At 46.2% G+C, this 24,774-nt stretch overlaps 1 protein-coding gene across 1 annotated transcript in view; it reads left to right on the top strand.

The window, feature by feature from the left end:
- The window catches only part of LOC127320848 (uncharacterized), a 144,660-nt gene that overhangs the window by 8,863 nt on the left and 111,023 nt on the right, over positions 1-24,774 (top strand). The window lies entirely within an intron of this gene.

Here is a 24,774-nt window from a genome sequence, read left to right as displayed (position 1 = left end):
TGCTTAACACGATTAACATCCGACCCAGCTCGTTAGCTTGGTAACAAAATTAGTACTAAACCAAGTAATCTGATATCATATCAAACTGCAGAAATTTGTGAAAGCTTGAACGATGCTCCATATCTTGGCTCGATATATCCACTCCTGACCCCCTACCAACAGGCAACAATTCATTTTCCACAGCTTACTTTCATACCTTCATTGCATGGCACATAGTACATAATAGACATACACAGGTAGGAGGAATCCCTGGCTGCCGTTGGATAATTCTAGGCGCGAGCCCTAGCGTGGAGCAGCCGCAACGGAGCGGAGAGGGCAGGATGGATAGTAAAGAGGAGAAGAAGTTACGGCCCAAGCATCCGCCGGGGGGGGGAGTAAGGGAAGAGGGCTCGGTGGCTGCGGCGGCTGTATTAGGCCTTGTTTGGTACTAGTATTTTAGTGGAAATTAGTGGGGATAATACTCTAGAGTATTGAGTGAATCTCTGCTGTCACCCAATCCCCACATAACCACACCCCCAGTCCACTAGGTAGGGGTAGAGTATTGGGGATTGAAAAAATTACACCAAATTTGGCGAAAAGTGGAGATAAGTGGGGATCAAAGTTGCTTATACTCTAGCACCAAACATGTATTGGGGATAAGTGAGGATTTGAAGTTTGGAGCGGATTATCCCCGCTAATCCCCACTAAAACTCTAATACCAAACAAGCCCTTAAGGATATTTAAGACTGGCCCAAATAACGGCAGGTTTCGGAACCAGGACGACCGAAAGGGTAGCCCCGAAGACGGAAGATACTTGAAAAAAAAATGAATTGCTCGCTCTCGCCTAAGCTCTCTCAGTTCCGATATTTATGTCATGTTTCATAATTTGATTCAAACGATATTATAAGCATGGGAATACGAAAAACCCAGGAACTATATGTCATGGCATGTGAACTTTTAAAAGGACAAAAAAATTGTACTACCTCTAAACTTAAAAAATTGACGCACCCGCCTGCCAAAATCATGCATGCACATGCCTCACTCCGGGTCGATTAAATCCAAGAGGAGGGAGTAGAAATTAGCTGCAGAATTTGGTTGAACCGCAAGGAAAATGCAAGTAGTTTCAGTAGAAATTGAGTACATGTCATAATTATCATAGACATATAAGAAAATTTCCAAAATATCTAGCCTCCTACTTTCTCCGGTTCACATTAATTAACTCAACATTGTGTAGATATAAATGTATCTAGTTAACAAACACGTCTAGATATATCTCTATCTATATAAAATTGAGGCAACTAATTTGGATCGAAAGGAGTGCTAAAACTCTATAGAAAAGCAATCCATAGGTATTTTAGAAGGTTCAATCCTTTAAATCAACTGTTGTTTATAGTAAACAAATCATATGAGTATGAATCCTATAACTTTTTTTAAATCTTTTAAATGCAACAAGACCTCATTTCCTACCAAATCCCTCAAATTTTAGAGGAGTGAACGACTGAGTATTTTGTTTAACTTCTTATAATTTGAGAAGCTAACAGGTGGCCCCCACTAGCCAATATATTTAACTCTTTATAAAAAAACAAAATTGCTAGTTCTCACGCGTCTGAGATTTAATAAATCCCAGTCACCTGATTAACCATTATATTACTCTTTTAATATTTGTCCAATTTAGTGCCTGTTTTGTCGCGTAGGCTACCACCTTTCCACCGGAATGCACACTACATGGTAAATTTTCTTTGGTTGTGGGCTGGCAGCTGGCTATTGCTTTATCATGGGCTATTGTGTCCGCTGCTTTGTGGCGGGCTGCTTGCTTTGCTTCTTGTCATGCCTTTGTAACATGTGGCCTTTTGCAATATTTTTGGTGTTTGTTGTTTTTTTGTCTGCTTCTCTGTTATCCTTTGCAGAAAAATTGCAATACATGGTTGCAACTAAAAAAAGTTCTTTGGTCGTGCATTTATATTCGTGCTAGCATGTGGAGTTACCCATTGGTTGTAACTGAGTGAATTTTTTTCTGTTACATGTGAATTGTAACTGAGATTTTGCTAGTTGGATATGAGTCGCAAATAGGATATTTCCTATTGCGTGTGGATTATAACTAAGATTTTCCCAGTTTCATGTGGGTCTTAATTGAGGTTGTGCCAGTTGCACGCGGGTTACAATTGAGATTTTCTAGTTGCACATGGATGATATTTTTTTCTAGTTGCACGGGGTTGTAACTGAGGATTTTCCAGTTTCATGTGGGTTATAACTGAGATTTTTTCAATTCCATTTATGTTGCAACTAATATTTCCAGTTACATGTTAGATGCAACTAAGCCTTTTCCAGTTGCACCGACGTTGAAACTAAGGAATTTCTATTGTCATACTCCCTCCGATCCATATTGATGGGCCATTAGTCAATTATTATGGATCAAAGGGAGGGAAAATATGTTGATGAACCGGCGGGCATTTGCTCCGGGCGGAAGTCGGCCTCCTATTGGTGTGTAGTTTGTGGACCTACGAGAGAAACAAGGCTATTCTAATACTACAAAATTGGGACGAACGAAAACCTTGTGCGGACACACAATTAATGCTATCTCATGGGAATCACCGAATCACAGAGAGAAATCGCTGCGAAGGATTCCTCACGACGGTGCCGCTGTCGTCAGCGCAGGCCAGACGTTCCGTGGTAGCATGAGCTCACCAAAGCACGAAAGCCAGCCGTCCGCGTTCTCCCTTCAGTCCCCACCGCCATGGACTACCAGCCTTCGTCAGCACGCCTTCATCGCCTCGACGGCGCCGCCGTCCCCACCCCGCCCCGCGTCGTTCCCATTCGCATCACATCCCAGGAGGCCTCCATCACTGCCCACTGTGACGCCGGCAATGGCGCCATCCCTATCGAGGAACGGCGGGGAGGAATTTCTAGAGCGCGCTCTGCTGCCCGCCCGCACCACGCCGGCGCGCGCACAACAGGCAACGGCAGCGAGCTTCTCGGCGTCGACCTAGCCACCCTTGTCCGTGCACTAGCCGCCGTTATCTGACCAAGAACATCTAGAGCCACTGTGGCGGCGGTGCGCCGCTTCTCCTCTCCTCTCGCTCAAGGAAATCGCCTGCCCAGTCTCGCTTTCAATAGTGTCGCCGCCGCTGCGAGGTTTCAGTGGCCAGTCATGTCGCCGCGCGCCGCTGCTCTGTGTCAGTAGCCGGGGTGTCGCCATCGCTGTGTTGTGTCAGCCGCCGGTCGTGTCGTCGCCACTGAGATGTGTCAGGAGTCGACAGTGTTGAGCGCGAACTGGGTTGTCGTAGCAGAGAAGGTCGCTGCCGGTCACTGCGCGTTGTGTAGGCACCAGGACATGCATTACCGCACCACACGTCCCGCCGTCGACCGCGCTGATCTGCTGCATACGCCTGCAAAACGGCGGTGCTATCTCCAGCACCCTGCTACCGCCGTTGACCATCTTTCGGCGCCTCCGCAACACCTATGAAGCACTGCGTCCCCCATCCATGGACGTGGCGGGCATGATCCAGGGTCGTACCCCGCCGAGCCAATGCGCCACGTAGCCGAAGGTGGAGAAGCCGGTGGTGACGACTACGTCGCAGGTGCTGAGCAGGTACATCTCGCCCAGCGCCCTCCCGCCGTGCGTCTTGTCGCCCCACTTCCGCCGCCCCTTGTGGCTGGGCTGGTGCACGTGCACCCTGCCGCCGGCGCTGTACGCGTCCTGATCCTCTCCTAGGACCACCACGAGCTCAGGAAGGTGACTAGCACGGCCTGATCGATGACGAACGCGATGCTGACCGTCTTGGACGGGGAGTCGGGGATCAAACAGCAGCTTCTCCCTGCGGACGCGCGCACGACAGGGCCTGGTCACAGTGGCGCCTGCTTCTTCTTGAGCACCCGGATGGCCGGACCTGTACGCGGACGGACTGCCAGGCGCGAGCAAAAAATCTCGGTAGAACTCGCAGGCCATGCTGCTGCTCATTCTGACTCGGGGTGACCCCGCAGGCCGGAGTGCCGGCGGCGGCTACTTCACACCGATGATTAACAGCTCCTACCCGTGGCAGCCTCTGCTTGGCATTTTCCGCTGCATTGTGTCAGACTCTCAGGTATCTGCCGCCACTATGTAATCTCAGCGAGAGATAAAGGGCCACATGGGGGAGGGAGTGAGGGACCACTGGTTATTTATACAAGCCTTTCTTTTTGTCGTTGGGAAACAATACGTGAGCGTACGCTCACGAGCTGGACCAATATGATCTTTTTTTTTGAGAATTTTGCTCACTTAATCAGGGAAACCGGGCCCAAAAACCATACAGAGCAACAGAGTTTATGAGGAAAATCGGGTGAGAAAAACCGGAAAGGGGAAACAAGCCTATCTAACACACACCCAAACACGCTACAGTGTTGAGGACTCCAAAGGCGGCGCCTTCAAGAAGGTAGCGGCAGAACTGTCGTCGTCGCCGCTCCGAAGGAGCTCGGGTTTTCACCCGGAGACCAGTAGACACACACAACGGCAGGAGATTCTGCCCACGATGACGTCTTCAAGAAGGGGAACGACACCCAGAGGCGCCGCCGCCATCGGCACCGGCCAGACACAGTGCAAAGCTTTCGCCCGGCTTCCTCTCTGCCGTCGGGCCAAACAGCAGGGCGTGGAGCTGGACACGACCCGACGAGAACCAGGCCACCAGCCCATCACCCCGAAAACGGAGCTGGAGGCGCCCATCTAAGCCCACATGGGCCCAACTGAACCCGCAGGGGGCCATCTGAGCAGCCCACTGAGCCCCCCCCCCCCCCCCCGCGCTAGCGCCGGCGGCGCACTAGGCAGCCACCGGGCAGCCGAGCAGCGCCGCGCCTGGCGACAACCGCGCCCTCCCCAACCGGATATGCACGATGGTGTGATAATCTAATGATGTCAGTTTATTTAAAAAAAATCTAATGATGTCAGTGACTGAGATTTGTTAGATCTCAGACACCTGAGCTCCAGGTGCTCCCATAAAAAAATTGCCAATTCTTGTAGCATTCGACACATCTATTTCAAACAATTGCACGATATTTCAAATTAACATACACAACAAATAAATAATAAACATACATATAGTTCATCAATCGAATAATTCAAAATAAAACCCGCATAAGGTTCATCCAAAAGCCACCACATCAAGCAAGTTCATCCAAAAGTAATCACATCGATAAAGTTTGATTCAATAAAAAACCAACAAGATAGCATATATTATGTCGTGGAGCACCTCCAAAAGCCATCACATCTACCACTATCTCCCTAAATGAACTCGAGCACTTCGGTGCTCATCACCTCCAAGGAAGCCATGACCACTCCCATGTCCAACACCATCATCACTTGCATGTCCACCACCGTCACCACCTCCATGGCCGCCACCACTACCATCACAAGATACCTCCATTTGTTCTATGATGTCTTCACAAGTTAGCTCCCGATACCTCCATGCCTTGGCACCCATCGTGTTTGGGTCCATGAACATGATAGAACACATTTCGACATTCCTGTCTTTTTTGCAAACCTTTCCTCCTCAAGTGCAAGACTATGCTCATCCGCCTTCAACTTCAACTCTTCAACCTTCACTTCTCGTCCTCCATGGAATTGTGCTCATTCCGCCAAGACCACCATCATCCACCCATCACGTGCGGGTTTTAGGCACTGCGGGGCTATGGGGGGAGGTCGGCGGCGGTAGAGATGGAGTCGAGGGCCCAAGTGCAGGAGCGGGAGGTGGCCCTAATATTTTCACCACGAGAGAATCTAGAAATTAGCCTACTTTGCTCCCAATGAAAACGAGTGAAGCAAACGAGGAGCTTTTGTTGCCTGAAATGCCCGGCCTCACAAAGAGGACGGACCACCCATCGTACAAGTTTTAGCCAGCGAGTAGGTGAGCAAGAATCAAGGTGAATCAAACGGTGCTAAATTCTGGTGGGGTCAAAACATGACAATTTCACTACATCAGACGACCACCAATTGTAACAACCCAAAAATTTCAAAACAAACAAAATGAATTTCCCTAGTTCCAAATTTTGGAACCAACAAAAACTTTTATTAAAATGAGATTTATACATATAGATCTTGTTCAAATCTTGTGTTTTACCATGATGAGTGTTATTATGCTTATGTGCTAAACCCTAAAACCCTAAAGTGATCAAGTGAAGGTCACCAACCCAATAAAATAAAAGAGAAAGAAATCAAATAAGAACAACCTTAAACCCTAATCTTCTCCAAAAATCATTTTTGGATCTATTTTGAGAAACCAAAATAAAGTAGAAGACATATAGGGGCATATAACCCTAATAGGTAAATCTTGAACCCTACCTTTATTTTATATGCTAAATGGTGGTGAACAATTGTGAACCCCACTAAACCCTAAACCTCACCCCTCTTTTCACCACCCTAGCTAAAATAAAATAAAAAGAAATTAAATAAGAAAAAGGTATATGTGCCTATGGCTATTTTTATAAAACTTTACCCTAAGCCTTTCTACTTTGCTTAGAGGTTTGGAAAACCTTCATACACCTTACCTAGTACCTACCAAACCATTTCCAAGTGGTTTCCAAAGAAAATAAAAAGAAGCTAAAAATGCCATAGAGGCATATGTGAGAAAAGTGCAAATTTGTGAATTTGAGAAGATTGACCCTAGGACTTGTTGTGAATGGATGGATCACTTCCATATACCATTTCAACACTCAACAACATCAAATGGGCCAAGAACACTCAAATCAAAAATCAAATGCAACATATGCATAGAGGCATATGAGACACATAGCCATTTCACCAAACTTTGACCTAGGGCTTTAAACCTTGACCAAATGATGGGAAACCATCTCTCAACCTATTATAACCCTAAAGTGACCCTAACCCATGTCCAAGTAAAGCAAGGTGAACCCTTTTCAAAAATAATAAAACTTAACACATCACCTCTTATGTGTTATGGCCATTTTTGCAAATCTACAAGCAAGGCCACCATGGCTTGATCTATTGTTGGTAAAACTCTTATATATGATAAACAAACACAATTGCATCAAAGAAACAAGAATCCAATCAAAGGAAATCTCAAATTCAATTCACATATGATAATGGTCATATGTCACTTTTATATTTTCTTCCCCACTTTGCACCCCTGGTTTGGACTTTTCCTAAACCAAACTTGACCAACTCTCTCCATGTCATCCAAGACCATGTCAAGGTCAACAACTTTCATGTTGACCACCATACCTCATGTTGACTAGGTTGACCAGAATAGAGGAGACAAGTGATGACTTTGAAACAAAGAGAAGATGGCCAACTTTTTGAATTCTTGCAAACCTTCACCAAAATGAGCACCACCACCACCAATCCAATTCAAATATTATAGGAATGAGATCCACCAAAGGAATTTCAAAATTTTGAAAACTTTTCTCTTTCGGCCATTTTTACAAACACCTTGTGGGCAGAGTGAATGTTGAAGCCCATACTGATTTTTGGCATGGACTTGGTCCAACCCTGGCCCTCCTCAGATGCTCTGGCACCTCCTCTCACCTTTCAACACTAGTGCCACCACTTGCCTGCCCTGGCATTGGACCATTTTTGACCAGAACCCAACCATGCCGGCCTCATGTCACTCCCCATGCTCTTCCCCTCTCCTCTCACATCCACCCTGCACCACCATGTCTCTGAGCATGACATGACCCTGCTGATCACGACCATGCCTGCCCTTGACCAATACGAAGTCCACATTGGCCAGGACCAGCGCGCCCAGTCGCGCCCAGCACATGCCAGGATCGGCATGGACGCGCGCCAGGACGTCCCTGGACGCGACAGAGCGCCACGGTGCCCCATTGACCCAGCCATCGCCTCGCCATCAGCGTCCGCCAGGAGAGTCGCCATGACGCCAGGAACCTGCCAGACACCTCCATTGGCTTGCCAGAGCCCTGTCACCATCGCCATGGACGACGACCATCCGCCACGGGCACAGGAACGCGAGGACGAAGACGACGCGACCTTTCCTCCTCTGGCCGCGCCACGACGCGCGTCAGCATCACCGTGACATCAAGAACACGACGCGCCCACTCCTCGCCTCTTCATCACCCTGGAACGGCGATCTCACCGTCGACCTACCCCGAGCGCCACGGCCACCCCTTGAACCTATAAAAGGAGACCCCTCCGCGACTATTTTCTCACGCCAATCTACTCCTCTCCCCTCTCTGGTCCTCCACCGCCCCTCTCCCAACCACGTCGTCGCCGGCAGCCGCCCAATTGCGAGCTGAAGACCCGCAGCACCGCCACCAAGCGAGCCGTCGATTTCGGCCACCATCCGAGCCACCGTCTGCTCCATCAGCTTCCCCGTCCACGACAACGTCGCCGCTGCCCATCTCCGTCGATCACCGGAGCCCGGAAGCGCCGCCGACCCCCTTCCTCCGCCGTGCCCGCCGCTGCTTCTCGCGGACGACGACGACGACGCCCCTCCGTTCGATCGTCGTCTGATCCAACGGCCTTAAGCCCTGCGTACCGCTTCGGGTGAGTGACTCGCTGACCACTGGGCCCCATGCTGTCAGCAGCCTGTAGAGATACTGGGCTGGTTTCCTCTGTTTCAAATCTTTCGGCCCAGTAATTTTCCCGCGCTGGCCCATCTGTATATTTTCGATTTAAACCTTTTCAGTCAAATTGCAATCTGATGACAACTTAAAAAATCAATAGGGGAAAATCTACCACACCAAATTTGACAAACTTTATATGGTTGGAAAGCCTGTGAAATTATCTATCCAATGCCACTGGATTCAAACCTAGATCTGTTATAGAATTAAAGTGGTAAAATAAACAAAACAGAGACTTTTCTGCCTTAGAAAAATTATTAAAAATCAACCCTTTTGAATTTTGAGTTGATTCCAACTCTCATAATTCAATTTTCAAATACTCTAATTGTTTATGTAAAAATATGATATGGGTACTGTATATGATCATGGGTTAGAATCAAATAATGGCTATGTAGCCATTACTAGCCCATTTAAATTATTTTCCAAATTTAAGATTTCAAATCTATGAGGAATAGCACCTCATTTAAATCCTCTTCTCAAGTTGTATGAAGTAGTGTGATAACCCTGGTTGCTTGGTCTCATAATTGCTCACTTAAGAGTATTAAAGGTTTGCCATAGTAGCTTTTTAAATTGTTCCAACAATTTATTAAATCTCATGGGAGTGTTTCTCTCATTTAAATCTTGTCATGAACAATTCAAAATGAGATAGAGACTCTGGTCATTTAGGTCTCATATGAATAGTTGATGATATTAAATCTTTACCATGTTAGGATTAAAAGGTATGAGGTGTTCACCTCATTTAAATCATTTTCTCAAATGATAAGTATGAAGAGGTTGACTTTGGTCAACCTAGGTCATATATTGTTCATAAGAGAAATTAAATCTTAATAAGATAATGAGAGGAATTTATTTCTCTAAGTAATTAAAAGTAACACCTTAATTAGTATGAGAGGAAATTATTTTTCCTAAATAAGAAAACAACACATTTACCCACTTAATAGTAATGAGTGATGCTAGTTTACTTGTGTAAATTATATGAGGTGTCTCACTTCATTTAAATCTTGTCCCAAGTACTTTCTTATGAAGTTTGAACCCCTGGTCAAATACTCTCACATGAAATACTTGGAGATTTTAAGTCATAATTGGCATTATTAAATGGTATGAGGTATCCCTACCTCATTTAAATCATTTTCTCAAATGATGATGATGAATGGTTGACTTAGGTCAACATAGATTCATGTGTGATGGTTTGAGAAATTAAATCATAAAGAAGATTCAATGAGAGGAAATTATTCCTCAAGAACTATATGGAAACTATCTTTTACATATAAAATGAGAGGAAATTATTCTTCCTCAAAGCAAGACCACCAATGCACCAAATTGTATTAATTGTGTGAATAGAATAGTTTGTGTGAATATATGGGATGTTTGGAATAGCCAATAAATGGTTTGGTGATTGTATCTTCGTATTCGTATTTTAGACGCTAGTACCGAGGAGTATCAAGAGGAGGAGGAAGTCTACTTTCAAGGAGAAGAAGACCACTTTGATCACCTCAACCAAGGCAAGCTATTACCAATGCAAGCTAACACCATTGCAAGCTAATATTCTTGCAAGATAATACTCTTGCAAAGTGCAAAGCTCACCATGAGCAAGGCATTACCCATTTACTTTATGCTTATGATCCTATTTTCCCAGTTTTACTTTACAAGCTTTATTTACTTTTGTTTTATCAAAGTACCTTTTGATTTATGATTCACTTGGTTAGTATTAGATTAGTACAAGAGTATCAAAGTTAGCCTAGAAGCAAAGCAAATTACTTAGCACCCCTCATCCTTAGATGCTAGTGCTAAATTGAAAATGACTACTCTAGTTGGGAACTTGTGAAATGAAATGACTTTGAAAACCTTGGAATGGTGAGTCATTCTATTGAAAGATTTTGAAGGTGAATATGACTGGTGAATGACTTGGTGAATTTTACCAAAACTGATGGTTGGGTTCGGATGCGATACCATTCCAATTTTACAAGTACCCCCACAATACCTGATATGGGTAGGGCTTAACTAGAAGTTTATGTATCTTAGTATGGGTTCCCTCTAAACAAGCGTCATCGGGGTTATGCCAAGGGCTGCCTCCAACGAGATCTGAAATGATGTGATATGACGTGAAATGAGGTGAATGTCCGGCCCAAGCCCTGTGCAGTTCCCAGGCTGACAGTTTGTCTTCACTGGGAGGCCAAGCTCATGGGGAGAGATGCCTATACTAGGATATGTAAGTGAAAGGTTATGGTTGGTAGTCCGCACACGGAGTGTGGTAAATCAGGGCCAGTTAACCCTGACGGATTATTGCAAATGTTGTGGCACAAGTGTACGACCTCTGCAGAGTGTAAACCTATTCGAATAGCCGCGTCCGCGGTCATGGACAGTTGGAAAGGCCATACTGTTCCGTCATCAGAACTTTTCCAAAAATATGAATGGTGACTTGTGACTTGAGTTTGAAAGGTGACTTTGACTTTGAATCACAACTGAGTTGTGGGAATGACACTAATGTTCCCACCTGAGTTAAGTTAAGCAAATGAAAGGTCTTGGTTTACTAAAGTGCTTATGAAATAAAACTGGCTTTATGCAAATGAAACTAGAGCTTAGCATCCCCTTCCATAGTTGATAGCACTTACCTTAGTATTAGTTTGCGAGTACTTTAAAGTACTCATGGCTTTGTCCCTGGCTATTCAAATGGCCAGACTATGAAGAGGAGTACCAGAACCCGGAAGAAGGACAGCAGGACGTCTACGACAACTAGGATCACTCCGACGTCAACGATTGCTGTGGAATAGATGGACTACTACTACGCTACTTCGCTTCCGCTATGTGTTTTGTAATTGATCAATAGATCATCTACTATTGTAATGAGACTGGATCATGTGATCCCTTGTTGTAAGAAAATTATGCGTTGTAATGAATGATGTGTTGTGATATTAATCTATTATGTCTCGCAAAAACAATATTCCTGGGATTGCGATGAATGGCATAATAGGCATCTGGACTTAAAAATCCGGGTGTTGACAAGTTGGTATCAGAGCCATTGTTGACCTTAGGAGACCCTAGTTAGAATGGACGTCTGTAAAACTTAGTTTCAAAACCCAAGAAGTGAATATTTGTGAAAAACTTATTCTCACCCTTAACCTTGAAATCTTTTTTCAAAATGAGAAATCCATACTCTACTTTCTTTGCAAGCCTACATAAAATTTTGCACACTTGACTACTTCTTAACTTACTTATCCTAATTGCTCACAGATGAAGTACCAATGGGAGTCCTATCAGCTTGGTTCCGGAGGCGACCTAAGGTTCGAAAAGGAGTTGAAGCAACTAGTGGACTATCTGGGACACCCGTATCCCGAGTTCTTCGGAATACCCCTCAAAGCTCAGTTAGGAGAACCACCTCGGTGGGACGTTTCTACTGATCTACGAAGGAAGCTTGATGCCCCGGTATGGGAAACCATATGGTTTTCTGTAACGGGAAACACTTGGAAGGAAGGACTAGACAAAGCTATGCAAGAAGCAATTTCCCGTCTGTGTGGACAAAATGAGGACAAGATCAAGAACACTCGTTTCATCTACTACCCAAGACATGACTCCATGGGAAGACCGATGACCATGCCCCCACCACAACCAAAGATGAACCCCTATGAAGCACCTCAGGACTTCAGGCAGTACAAAACCCGCAGAGATTTGGACAACGCCCTCGCCTCTCGCCAAGCACCTCACCCGTGAAGACGAAGAAATCCCCCCCCTGAAGAGTAGTATCATTTAAGCACTTAAGTAGGTGTGAGTTGTATCAGGATCCCCCTTGTATCGTAGAACGATGAATGGTTCTTCAAACCAACGGTGTGTTAGCTTTGTAATGTATGATGCTTGGTATGAATGAAAAAGTGTTGTTGGTTTTTACCCCCGCAACACTACTCAAAATTTTCAATTTGTGAACTTTTAAAAATTTAACAAAACAAACCATAGAAATTTCCCTCTTATCTTATCATCTACCTCAATGTTCAGATGGCCCCACCAACCCGCAACACCACCCAGGATGCCATGATGCAACTGCTGCAGACGATGATGGCAGACCGGGAAGCCGAGAGAGCTGAAAGACAAGCCAACATTGCAGCCCTTCAACAGCTTGCCAACAACAATCCAGGCCATCATGATCACCCAGGATCAAAGCTAAAGAACTTTCAGAACACCAACCCACCTATTTTCAACAAGACTGAAGAGCCCCTTGATGCTGATGACTGGCTCCAGACCATGGAGAACAACCTCGAAGTTGCGGGAGTTGAAGCCGCAGAGAAAGTGCTGTTTGCCACGCACTACTTAGCAGGACCAGCCAGAGCTTGGTGGACAAGCGCCCGCGCAATGAATGACGGACAAATGATGACCTGGGAAGACTTCAAGCTGAAGTTTAGCAAATATCATGTGCCCCAAGGACTGATCAAGAAGATGAGAGACGAGTTCCGTGAACTCAAGCAAGGAAGGATGTCCGTGGTGGAATACCGCGACAGGTTTCTCACTTTGTCAAGGTACGCCCCGGATGAGACCGACACCAACGAGAAGAGAAAGGAAAGATTTCTGAACGGACTGCATGACGAAATGCAGACTGTGTTAGTGAACATTCCGTTCGCTGACTTAGAAGCCCTTGTAGACTCAGCCATACAGATGGAAGGAAAGCTACATCAAGCCAATGAGAACCGCAAACGCCGGATGATGAACCAGAATGGACCCCACCATAATCAGAAGTATCGCAATAACTCCTCTGGAGGATTCACCCCAAGATACAACAAGCCCCCTGCCCAGAATTATCGCCCCAACTACACCAACAACAACGGAGGACCCCCGAAGCCCGGAGGGAACAACAACAACAACAACAACAACAACCGCCCCAACAACAACAACAACAATGGAAACAACAACAACCCCAATACTGCCCCAAGGACTGGAAGCAACGCTGTTCCCGTCAACCCCAAAGACAAGTCCACCGTCAACTGCTACGAATGTGGAGTTGTGGGTCACTTCTCCAATGAGTGCCCCAAGAAGCTTGCCAGGATGGCCGCCAATACCACCGCACCTGCTCAGCAACAGCGCCGCTTTGCCGGAAGAAAGAATCAGAACAACAACAACGGCCGTCTCTACCACATGACTGCCACTGAAGCTCAGGAAGCACCCCAGACCATGCCAAGTATGTCCTCCTGTTAATAAAATGCTCAATCTCTCTTAGGAACCTAACTTTTCTTAAAATCTCGGGACGAGATTTGTTTAAGGGGGAAGGGTTTGTAACAACCCAAAAATTTCAAAACAAACAAAATGAATTTCCCTAGTTCCAAATTTTGGAACCAACAAAAACTTTTATTAAAATGAGATTTATACATATAGATCTTGTTCAAATCTTGTGTTTTACCATGATGAGTGTTATTATGCTTATGTGCTAAACCCTAAAACCCTAAAGTGATCAAGTGAAGGTCACCAACCCAATAAAATAAAAGAGAAAGAAATCAAATAAGAACAACCTTAAACCCTAATCTTCTCCAAAAATCATTTTTGGATCTATTTTGAGAAACCAAAATAAAGTAGAAGACATATAGGGGCATATAACCCTAATAGGTAAATCTTGAACCCTACCTTTATTTTATATGCTAAATGGTGGTGAACAATTGTGAACCCCACTAAACCCTAAACCTCACCCCTCTTTTCACCACCCTAGCTAAAATAAAATAAAAAGAAATTAAATAAGAAAAAGGTATATGTGCCTATGGCTATTTTTATAAAACTTTACCCTAAGCCTTTCTACTTTGCTTAGAGGTTTGGAAAACCTTCATACACCTTACCTAGTACCTACCAAACCATTTCCAAGTGGTTTCCAAAGAAAATAAAAAGAAGCTAAAAATGCCATAGAGGCATATGTGAGAAAAGTGCAAATTTGTGAATTTGAGAAGATTGACCCTAGGACTTGTTGTGAATGGATGGATCACTTCCATATACCATTTCAACACTCAACAACATCAAATGGGCCAAGAACACTCAAATCAAAAATCAAATGCAACATATGCATAGAGGCATATGAGACACATAGCCATTTCACCAAACTTTGACCTAGGGCTTTAAACCTTGACCAAATGATGGGAAACCATCTCTCAACCTATTATAACCCTAAAGTGACCCTAACCCATGTCCAAGTAAAGCAAGGTGAACCCTTTTCAAAAATAATAAAACTTAACACATCACCTCTTATGTGTTATGGCCATTTTTGCAAATCTACAAGCAAGGCCACCATGGCTTGATCTATTGTTGGTAAAACTCTTATATATGATAAACAAACACAATTGCATCAAAGAAACAAGAATCCAATCAAAGGAAATCTCAAATTCAATTCACATATGATAATGGTCATATGTCACTTTTATATTTTCTTCCCCACTTTGCACCCCTGGTTTGGACTTTTCCTAAACCAAACTTGACCAACTCTCTCCATGTCATCCAAGACCATGTCAAGGTCAACAACTTTCATGTTGACCACCATACCTCATGTTGACTAGGTTGACCAGAATAGAGGAGACAAGTGATGACTTTGAAACAAAGAGAAGATGGCCAACTTTTTGAATTCTTGCAAACCTTCACCAAAATGAGCACCACCACCACCACCACCAATCCAATTCAAATATTATAGGAATGAGATCCACCAAAGGAATTTCAAAATTTTGAAAACTTTTCTCTTTCGGCCATTTTTACAAACACCTTGTGGGCAGAGTGAATGTTGAAGCCCATACTGATTTTTGGCATGGACTTGGTCCAACCCTGGCCCTCCTCAGATGCTCTGGCACCTCCTCTCACCTTTCAACACTAGTGCCACCACTTGCCTGCCCTGGCATTGGACCATTTTTGACCAGAACCCAACCATGCCGGCCTCATGTCACTCCCCATGCTCTTCCCCTCTCCTCTCACATCCACCCTGCACCACCATGTCTCTGAGCATGACATGACCCTGCTGATCACGACCATGCCTGCCCTTGACCAATACGAAGTCCACATTGGCCAGGACCAGCGCGCCCAGTCGCGCCCAGCACATGCCAGGATCGGCATGGACGCGCGCCAGGACGTCCCTGGACGCGACAGAGCGCCACGGTGCCCCATTGACCCAGCCATCGCCTCGCCATCAGCGTCCGCCAGGAGAGTCGCCATGACGCCAGGAACCTGCCAGACACCTCCATTGGCTTGCCGAGCCACATCACCGTCGCCATGGACGACGACCATCTGCCACGGGCACAGGAACGCGAGGACGAAGACGACGCGACCTTTCCTCCTCTGGCCGCGCCACGACGCGCGTCAGCATCACTGTGACATCAAGAACACGACGCGCCCACTCCTCGCCTCTTCATCACCCTGGAACGGCGATCTCACCGTCGACCTACCCCGAGCGCCACGGCCACCCCTTGAACCTATAAAAGGAGACCCCTCCGCGACTATTTTCTCACGCCAATCTACTCCTCTCCCCTCTCTGGTCCTCCACCGCCCCTCTCCCAACCACGTCGTCGCCGGCAGCCGCCCAATTGCGAGCTGAAGACCCGCAGCACCGCCACCAAGCGAGCCGTCGATTTCGGCCACCATCCGAGCCACCATCTGCTCCATCAGCTTCCCCGTCCACGACAACGTCGCCGCTGCCCATCTCCGTCGATCACCGGAGCCCGGAAGCGCCGCCGACCCCCTTCCTCCGCCGTGCCCGCTGCTGCTTCTCGCGGACGACGACGACGACGCCCCTCCGTTCGATCGTCGTCTGATCCAACGGCCTTAAGCCCTGCGTACCGCTTCGGGTGAGTGACTCGCTGACCACTGGGCCCCATGCTGTCAGCAGCCTGTAGAGATACTGGGCTGGTTTCCTCTGTTTCAAATCTTTCGGCCCAGTAATTTTCCCGTGCTGGCCCATCTGTATATTTTCGATTTAAACCTTTTCAGTCAAATTGCAATCTGATGACAACTTCAAAAATCAATAGGGGAAAATCTACCACACCAAATTTGACAAACTTTATATGGTTGGAAAGCCTGTGAAATTATCTATCCAATGCCACTGGATTCAAACCTAGATCTGTTATAGAATTAAAGTGGTAAAATAAACAAAACAGAGACTTTTCTGCCTTAGAAAAATTATTAAAAATCAACCCTTTTGAATTTTGAGTTGATTCCAACTCTCATAATTCACTTTTCAAATACTCTAATTGTTTATGTAAAAATATGATATGGGTACTGTATATGATCATGGGTTAGAATCAAATAATGGCTATGTAGCCATTACTAGCCCATTTAAATTATTTTCCAAATTTAAGATTTCAAATCTATGAGGAATAGCACCTCATTTAAATCCTCTTCTCAAGTTGTATGAAGTAGTGTGATAACCCTGGTTGCTTGGTCTCATAATTGCTCACTTAAGAGTATTAAAGGTTTGCCATAGTAGCTTTTTAAATTGTTCCAACAATTTATTAAATCTCATGGGAGTGTTTCTCTCATTTAAATCTTGTCATGAACAATTCAAAATGAGATAGAGACTCTGGTCATTTAGGTCTCATATGAATAGTTGATGATATTAAATCTTTACCATGTTAGGATTAAAAGGTATGAGGTGTTCACCTCATTTAAATCATTTTCTCAAATGATAAGTATGAAGAGGTTGACTTTGGTCAACCTAGGTCATATATTGTTCATAAGAGAAATTAAATCTTAATAAGATAATGAGAGGAATTTATTTCTCTAAGTAATTAAAAGTAACACCTTAATTAGTATGAGAGGAAATTATTTTTCCTAAATAAGAAAACAACACATTTACCCACTTAATAGTAATGAGTGATGCTAGTTTACTTGTGTAAATTATATGAGGTGTCTCACTTCATTTAAATCTTGTCCCAAGTACTTTCTTATGAAGTTTGAACCCCTGGTCAAATACTCTCACATGGAATACTTGGAGATTTTAAGTCATAATTGGCATTATTAAATGGTATGAGGTATCCCTACCTCATTTAAATCATTTTCTCAAATGATGATGATGAATGGTTGACTTAGGTCAACATAGATTCATGTGTGATGGTTTGAGAAATTAAATCATAAAGAAGATTCAATGAGAGGAAATTATTCCTCAAGAACTATATGGAAACTATCTTTTACATATAAAATGAGAGGAAATTATTCTTCCTCAAAGCAAGACCACCAATGCACCAAATTGTATTAATTGTGTGAATAGAATAGTTTGTGTGAATATATGGGATGTTTGGAATAGCCAATAAATGGTTTGGTGATTGTATCTTCGTATTCGTATTTTAGACGCTAGTACCGAGGAGTATCAAGAGGAGGAGGAAGTCTACTTTCAAGGAGAAGAAGACCACTTTGATCACCTCAACCAAGGCAAGCTATTACCAATGCAAGCTAACACCATTGCAAGCTAATATTCTTGCAAGATAATACTCTTGCAAAGTGCAAAGCTCACCATGAGCAAGGCATTACCCATTTACTTTATGCTTATGATCCTATTTTCCCAGTTTTACTTTACAAGCTTTATTTACTTTTGTTTTATCAAAGTACCTTTTGATTTATGATTCACTTGGTTAGTATTAGATTAGTACAAGAGTATCAAAGTTAGCCTAGAAGCAAAGCAAATTACTTAGCACCCCTCATCCTTAGATGCTAGTGCTAAATTGAAAATGACTACTCTAGTTGGGAACTTGTGAAATGAAATGACTTTGAAAACCTTGGAATGGTGAGTCATTCTATTGAAAGATTTTGAAGGTGAATATGACTGGTGAATGACTTGGTGAATTTTACCAAAACTGATGGTTGGGTTCGGATGCGATACCATTCCAATTTTACAAGTACCCCCACAATACCTGATATGGGTAGGGCTTAACTAGAAGTTTATGTATCTTAGTATGGGTTCCCTCTAAACAAGCGTCATCGGGGTTATGCCAAGGGCTGCCTCCAACGAGATCTGAAATGATGTGATATGACGTGAAATGAGGTGAATGTCCGGCCCAAGCCCTGTGCAGTTCCCAGGCTGACAGTTTGTCTTCACTGGGAGGCCAAGCTCATGGGGAGAGATGCCTATACTAGGATATGTAAGTGAAAGGTTATGGTTGGTAGTCCGCACACGGAGTGTGGTAAATCAGGGCCAGTTAACCCTGACGGATTATTGCAAATGTTGTGGCACAAGTGTACGACCTCTGCAGAGTGTAAACCTATTCGAATAGCCGCGTCCGCGGTCATGGACAGTTGGAAAGGCCATACTGTTCCGTCATCAGAACTTTTCCAAAAATATGAATGGTGACTTGTGACTTGAGTTTGAAAGGTGACTTTGACTTTGAATCACAACTGAGTTGTGGGAATGACACTAATGTTCCCACCTGAGTTAAGTTAAGCAAATGAAAGGTCTTGGTTTACTAAAGTGCTTATGAAATAAAACTGGCTTTATGCAAATGAAACTAGAGCTTAGCATCCCCTTCCATAGTTGATAGCACTTACTTTAGTATTAGTTTGCGAGTACTTTAAAGTACTCATGGCTTTGTCCCTGGCTATTCAAATGGCCAGACTATGAAGAGGAGTACCAGAACCCGGAAGAAGGACAGCAGGACGTCTACGACAACTAGGATCACTCCTGACGTCAACGATTGCTCGTGGAATAGATGGACTACTACTACGCTACTTCGCTTCCGCTATGTGTTTTGTAATTGATCAATAGATCATCTACTATTGTAATGAGACTGGATCATGTGATCCCTTGTTGTAAGACAATTATGCGTTGTAATGAATGATGTGTTGTGATATTAATCTATTATGTCTCGCAAAAACAATATTCCTGGGATTGCGATGAATGGCATAATAGGCATCTGGACTTAAAAATCCGGGTGTTGACACCAATCATGCGTCCTTGGAAATGGCTTGGTGGGCGAGATAGTCTAGCGGTCTTTAGGAATGAGTAGAGCAGAGCAAAGGTACATACACAATTACGCTGAAAAAACATCACCGAAAAATGGTATTCACCTCTTTGACATAGCGCCCTCTTTGGCAATTACCAAGAAATCACCCCTAATGCCTCACACTTGAGAAATCTCTATAATTTAATCGTAGGCCCCAAGAACACCACTAAGATCACTAAGCCGTCAGGGGTCTAAAGACCCAAGAGGAAAAAAGCTCTGGATACAAGCACTCAAAGGAATATCTCACGAATTTTCACCTCCACGTATCACCGTGGATAACTCAAAACGGTGCACCAAATGCAATGGCAAGTCCTTCCCTCCCAATTCCACCAAAGTTACAAAAGCTTATGAGCATTAAGAGGGAAAGAACAAAGAAGAGAACACCAAGTTCTTCATTTGCCAAGTATTAATAATTTCGGCTCATGCTTATTCAAAAGCTTTATTGTTCTTGGGATCTGGATCCATTATTCATTCAATGGAACCTCTTGTTGGATATTCACCAGAAAAAAGTCAGAATATGGTTCTCATGGGCGGTTTAAGAAAATACATTCCAATTACAAGAACAACTTTTTTATGGGGTACACTTTCTCTTTGTGGTATTCCACCTCTTGCTTGCTTTTGGTCCAAAGATCCAAATGGATTTCCTCACTAAGAGGGGATGTTGATTGGTGGAAGTGTAGATCTGGATCTCCTCTATATTTTCTCTCAACCAAATGCAAGATTTAATGAAGGGAGAGAGAGAGACATCACGCTCAAAGAAGGTCAACAATTGAGAGAGGGGGGGGGGGGGTGAGCTGTAAGGGATGGGAAACTTTAGGGAAGAAGACTCACTTAAACACTGGTGGAGCTTGAGAAGAATTGCTAGGCGGCCAACATATAGTAGTGTAGTTTTTCACAGAAATAGGAGCTTTGCCAAGCCAACCCAGCAAGAAAAATGAATGATGGGCGAAATCTTGGGTGGGCCATGGGGCAGGTCGGAACCATAAAAGCTCCGCCACTACCCTTAACTCTCTGTTTGGTATACAAAACTGCGTTATATACAACCATAAAAGTTAGGTGGCATTCAACAATCGCGTTAACTTTGGTTATTACCGAAACTGAATCAAAGTTGATTGGTTATTACAGAAACTGAGACATATTTTTGTACGAACCCGTATTTACTGAAAAGCTATATTAACTAGAAAACTGTATAAACCGAACAAAATAAAGCATATGAACCGAATGCGCAGCTGGAGCAAACATGTAAGAATAATTTTAAGAATAGAATATAATTTTCAGCGACACCCATAGAAAAGGCTGGAGTATTAAAAACGTGCAGATTAACCATTTGCCACGGCATGCAATAGATGACACACTTTTTATTTCTTGCAAGTGTTTGTGTCAAATCTTAGAGCAAAACAAGTTTACTATTTTATTTCTGTGTCATAACCGATCTATGACGTCAGCAGCTACTACTAATTTCCACTGGCTCGAGAAAGTAAACACAACAAAAAGTTGGCACGAACATTGGTTTACTCGAGCCGCTGACGTCACTGGGGTACCACCCGAGCAGAACCTCGTCTTCAAACACAGACGGAGCATAGTTCCGTTCAGGTCAATCTGTCGGCTTCTTCAAAGCGACAGATAGCATGGATGAGCAAATCCCAGTGGTGGACCTACACGTGGGCAGCTGGAGATGAACGAGGCAGCTTTCATTTTTATTTTTTTGTGCGGGAGCATTTCATCAAACTCTGATGCCCAAAACTCTGTGGCCTCTCACCCGACTGCCATGGACCGCGAATTGGACTCAGCCCAGCCTCGGTGGAGGTTCAGTTGAGCCGCTCCAATCAATATTTGGTGGGCCAAACAACCAAATGCAAACGGTTCAAATGAAGGAGAGTGCGCGGGAGAATCTGAAAGCACACGATCGAGTTAGAAGCCTCGAGAAAAATGGGAAGGAACATATCTGTTGATAGTATCCCCTCAAAAAAAAAAAAGATCTGTTGATAATAGCCAATGGTGGGTCTCGATGGTTTGTACACCACAAAGCACCGGAGACAAAGTTTGCAATTTCTTGCGGAGCTTTCGGAGCATTCGTTACAATGCGACCCAAGAATTTCACCCCAATTGTCAAATTTAGAGAAGAGGTGTTCACGAAACCCCGTCTGTTGAGATCTTGTACCGGGAGACGAGCGATAAGATTTTTAGGGAGCGCGACTTGCTTGACTTTGTTCGGGCTCTTCGTTGCCGGCTTATTTCTTCCTTGCCGACCTCTGCAGATTCGGCGACTTCGACAACACCATGGGCGACCGCAAAAACAACCATGGTGATGCTGCGGTGGCAACCTTCTCGGTTGCGATGTGCGTGATTCTTGTTTCTTATCTTACATTAGTGCTTGTTCCATATTGAGATCTACTAGATGTGCTTAGCCCGATGTATATGGTTAAGCCTTAAGTGTGTTAATACATATGAGACATTGCTTTCGGTAATTGTCGCTTAGTAAACACCTCAAATTATAATCTGAGGCAATTTTCATAGTACCCCAAAAACTATTTTTAAAGGTACTTATCTAACAAAAGTGCCTCAAAAAATATATTTCTAAATGCACTTTTCAACAGTGCCTTAAATGATTTTTTCCTACCCTTAGATTACTTTTTTTTAAATTCCTTCACAGATTTTTGGAGTCAGTTTTGGGTATTATTAAAGGCATTCTTTTGAGCCCCTAATAATCAACATCGGTGTAGTGAAAGGATTTTTTTGTAATAATGTTTAGTCCCCCTGGATTTTGGCGGACTAATCCCACGGCTACCCCGCTCCGCTCCACTGACCGTGCCTCCAAGCCTGGTGCCGTATACGGTGGCGCGCCTCACGCGATGCCGGCGGGCTCCGGGTAGTTCTAAAGCGCCTGGCCACCACCTCCCCGGCGCCGCCCGACGAGGCCCACGCCGCGAAGCACGGCCTCGACCGCCAGCAGCGCGGCCCCCGCCACGCTCTCGTCGCATTCTACCTCGCGTGCGGCCGGCGCGGCGCTGCGCCGCACGCATCCTCTTCGCCGGACGTAGTAATGTCCAGACGGCCATGGTGACTTGCCACACGCGGAAGCGTTGTTCCTGGACATGGCTGGCGACGGCACGGTCGTCGTCGACGCTGTGGCCGCTGCGGCGGCCTGTGCTGGCGCCGGGGAGACGGGGACCTTACGCTTGCTAGGGAGGTGCACCGGAGCGTCCTTGTCTCTGGGGTGGCCCTCGACCAGGGAGGCGCTGCCGCTGTTCCGGGAGATGCTGCAGCAGCACATCAGAGCGCGCGTCCGGGCGACGCCAAGTTCGCCGCCGTCCTCGGCGCGTGCGCGCGGCTCGGCTCGGCGCGCTCGATGCCGGCATCTGAGCGCATGCCCACTACGTGCGCAGGAGTACCGGATGGAATGGTGCCGCTGCCGACGGCGTTGCTGGCAACGCTCTGCTCGACATGTACGCCAAATGCGGGACGTGTACACCTACACGTCCATGATCTCGGGGAGGGACGCGCTGCCTCTCTTCGCCGACGTGCGACTAGCCGGCGTGACACCAAACAAAGTGACCATCCTCGGCGAGCTCTCCGGGCGCTGCCACGCTGGCTTTGTCGAGTACGGCCTGCAGCATTACGACGCAATGGCGGGGGTGCACGCCCCCGGCCTCGACCACTTTGCATGCATGCCCGTGTCATCGACATGCTCGGCCGCCACGAGGCCTTGGCCTGGCAACTTGTGTGTTTATCAGTCTTTTCCGGAAATTGGGGGGGCTGCGCCCCTCTAGATGCTCATGATTTTTCTTTGAACATAAGCCATGACAACTCCTTATTTATGTGATTTTAACTAGTTCTGCTCCCCTCATACTAAGATTGTCCCCCTTATACTTCATTCCTGGCTCCGTCACGAGCGCGCTGCCTCCCCCGTCCGCATGGACCGGCTCTCCGACCACCGCTCGTCCACTGCCCCGTACTTCGACATCGACACCATGAGCTCCGTCGCCGTAGAGCACACCGACTCCTCCGTCGCCATGGACCAGCTCTCCGACCATCGCTCTCCCACCGCCCCGTACTCCGACATCGGCACCACGAGCTTCGACGCCGTCGACCGCACCGCATCCCCTGTCGCCATGGATCAGGTCCCCGACCACGGCTCGCCCACCTCCTCGGGCTACGCCATGGGCATCACGAGCTCCGCCGCCGTCGAGCGCACCGCCTCCCCCGTCTTCATGGACCAGGTACCCGTCCATCTCTCTCACACCGCCCCGAGCATGGGGGGGGGGGGGGCGGGGCTGCGCCCCCCTATATGCTCATGATTTTTCTTTGAACATAAGCCATGACAACTCCTTATTTATGTGATTTTAACTGGTTCTGCCCCCCTCATACTAAGATTGTCCCCCTTATACTTCATTCCTGGCTCCGTCACGAGCGCACCGCCTCCCCCGTCCGCATGGACCGGCTCTCAGACCACCGCTCGTCCACCGCCCCGTACTCCGACATCGACACCATGAGCTCCATCATCGTACAGCGCACCGACTCCTCCGTCGCCATGGACCAGCTCTCCGACCATCGCTCTCCCACCGCCCCGTACTCCGACATCGGCACCACGAGCTTCGACGCCGTCGACCGCACCGCCTCCTCTGTCACCATGGATCAGGTCCCCGACCACGGCTCGCCCACCTCCTCGGGCTACGCCATGGGCATCACAAGCTCCGCCGCCGTCGAGCGCACCGCCTCCCCCGTCTTCATGGACCAGGTACCCGTCCATCTCTCTCACACCACCCCGAGCTTGGGGGGGGGGGGGGGGTGCGCCCCCCTATATGCTCATGATTTTTCTTTGAACATAAGCCATGACAACTCCTTATTTATGTGATTTTAACTAGTTCTGCCCCCCTCATACTAAGATTGTCCCCCTTATACTTCATTCCTGGCTCCGTCACGAGCGCACCGCCTCCCCCGTCCGCATGGACCGGCTCTCAGACCACCGCTCGTCCACCGCCCCGTACTCCGACATCGACACCATGAGCTCCATCATCGTACAGCGCACCGACTCCTCCATCGCCATGGACCAGCTCTCCGACCATCGCTCTCCCACCGCCCCGTACTCCGACATCGGCACCACGAGCTTCGACGCCGTCGACCGCACCGCCTCCCCTGTCGCCATGGATCAGGTCCCCGACCACGGCTCGCCCACCTCCTCGGGCTACGCCATGGGCATCACGAGCTCCGCCGCCGTCGAGCGCACCGCCTCCCCCGTCTTCATGGACCAGGTACCCGTCCATCTCTCTCACACCGCCCCGAGCTTGGGGGGGGGGGG

This window comes from Lolium perenne, chromosome 1 (assembly GCF_019359855.2).
Source record: "Lolium perenne isolate Kyuss_39 chromosome 1, Kyuss_2.0, whole genome shotgun sequence".
Classification (NCBI taxonomy): Eukaryota; Viridiplantae; Streptophyta; class Magnoliopsida; order Poales; family Poaceae; genus Lolium; species Lolium perenne.
Note: the sequence above shows the minus strand (reverse complement) of the source record. Positions and strands in the feature narration are given on the sequence as shown.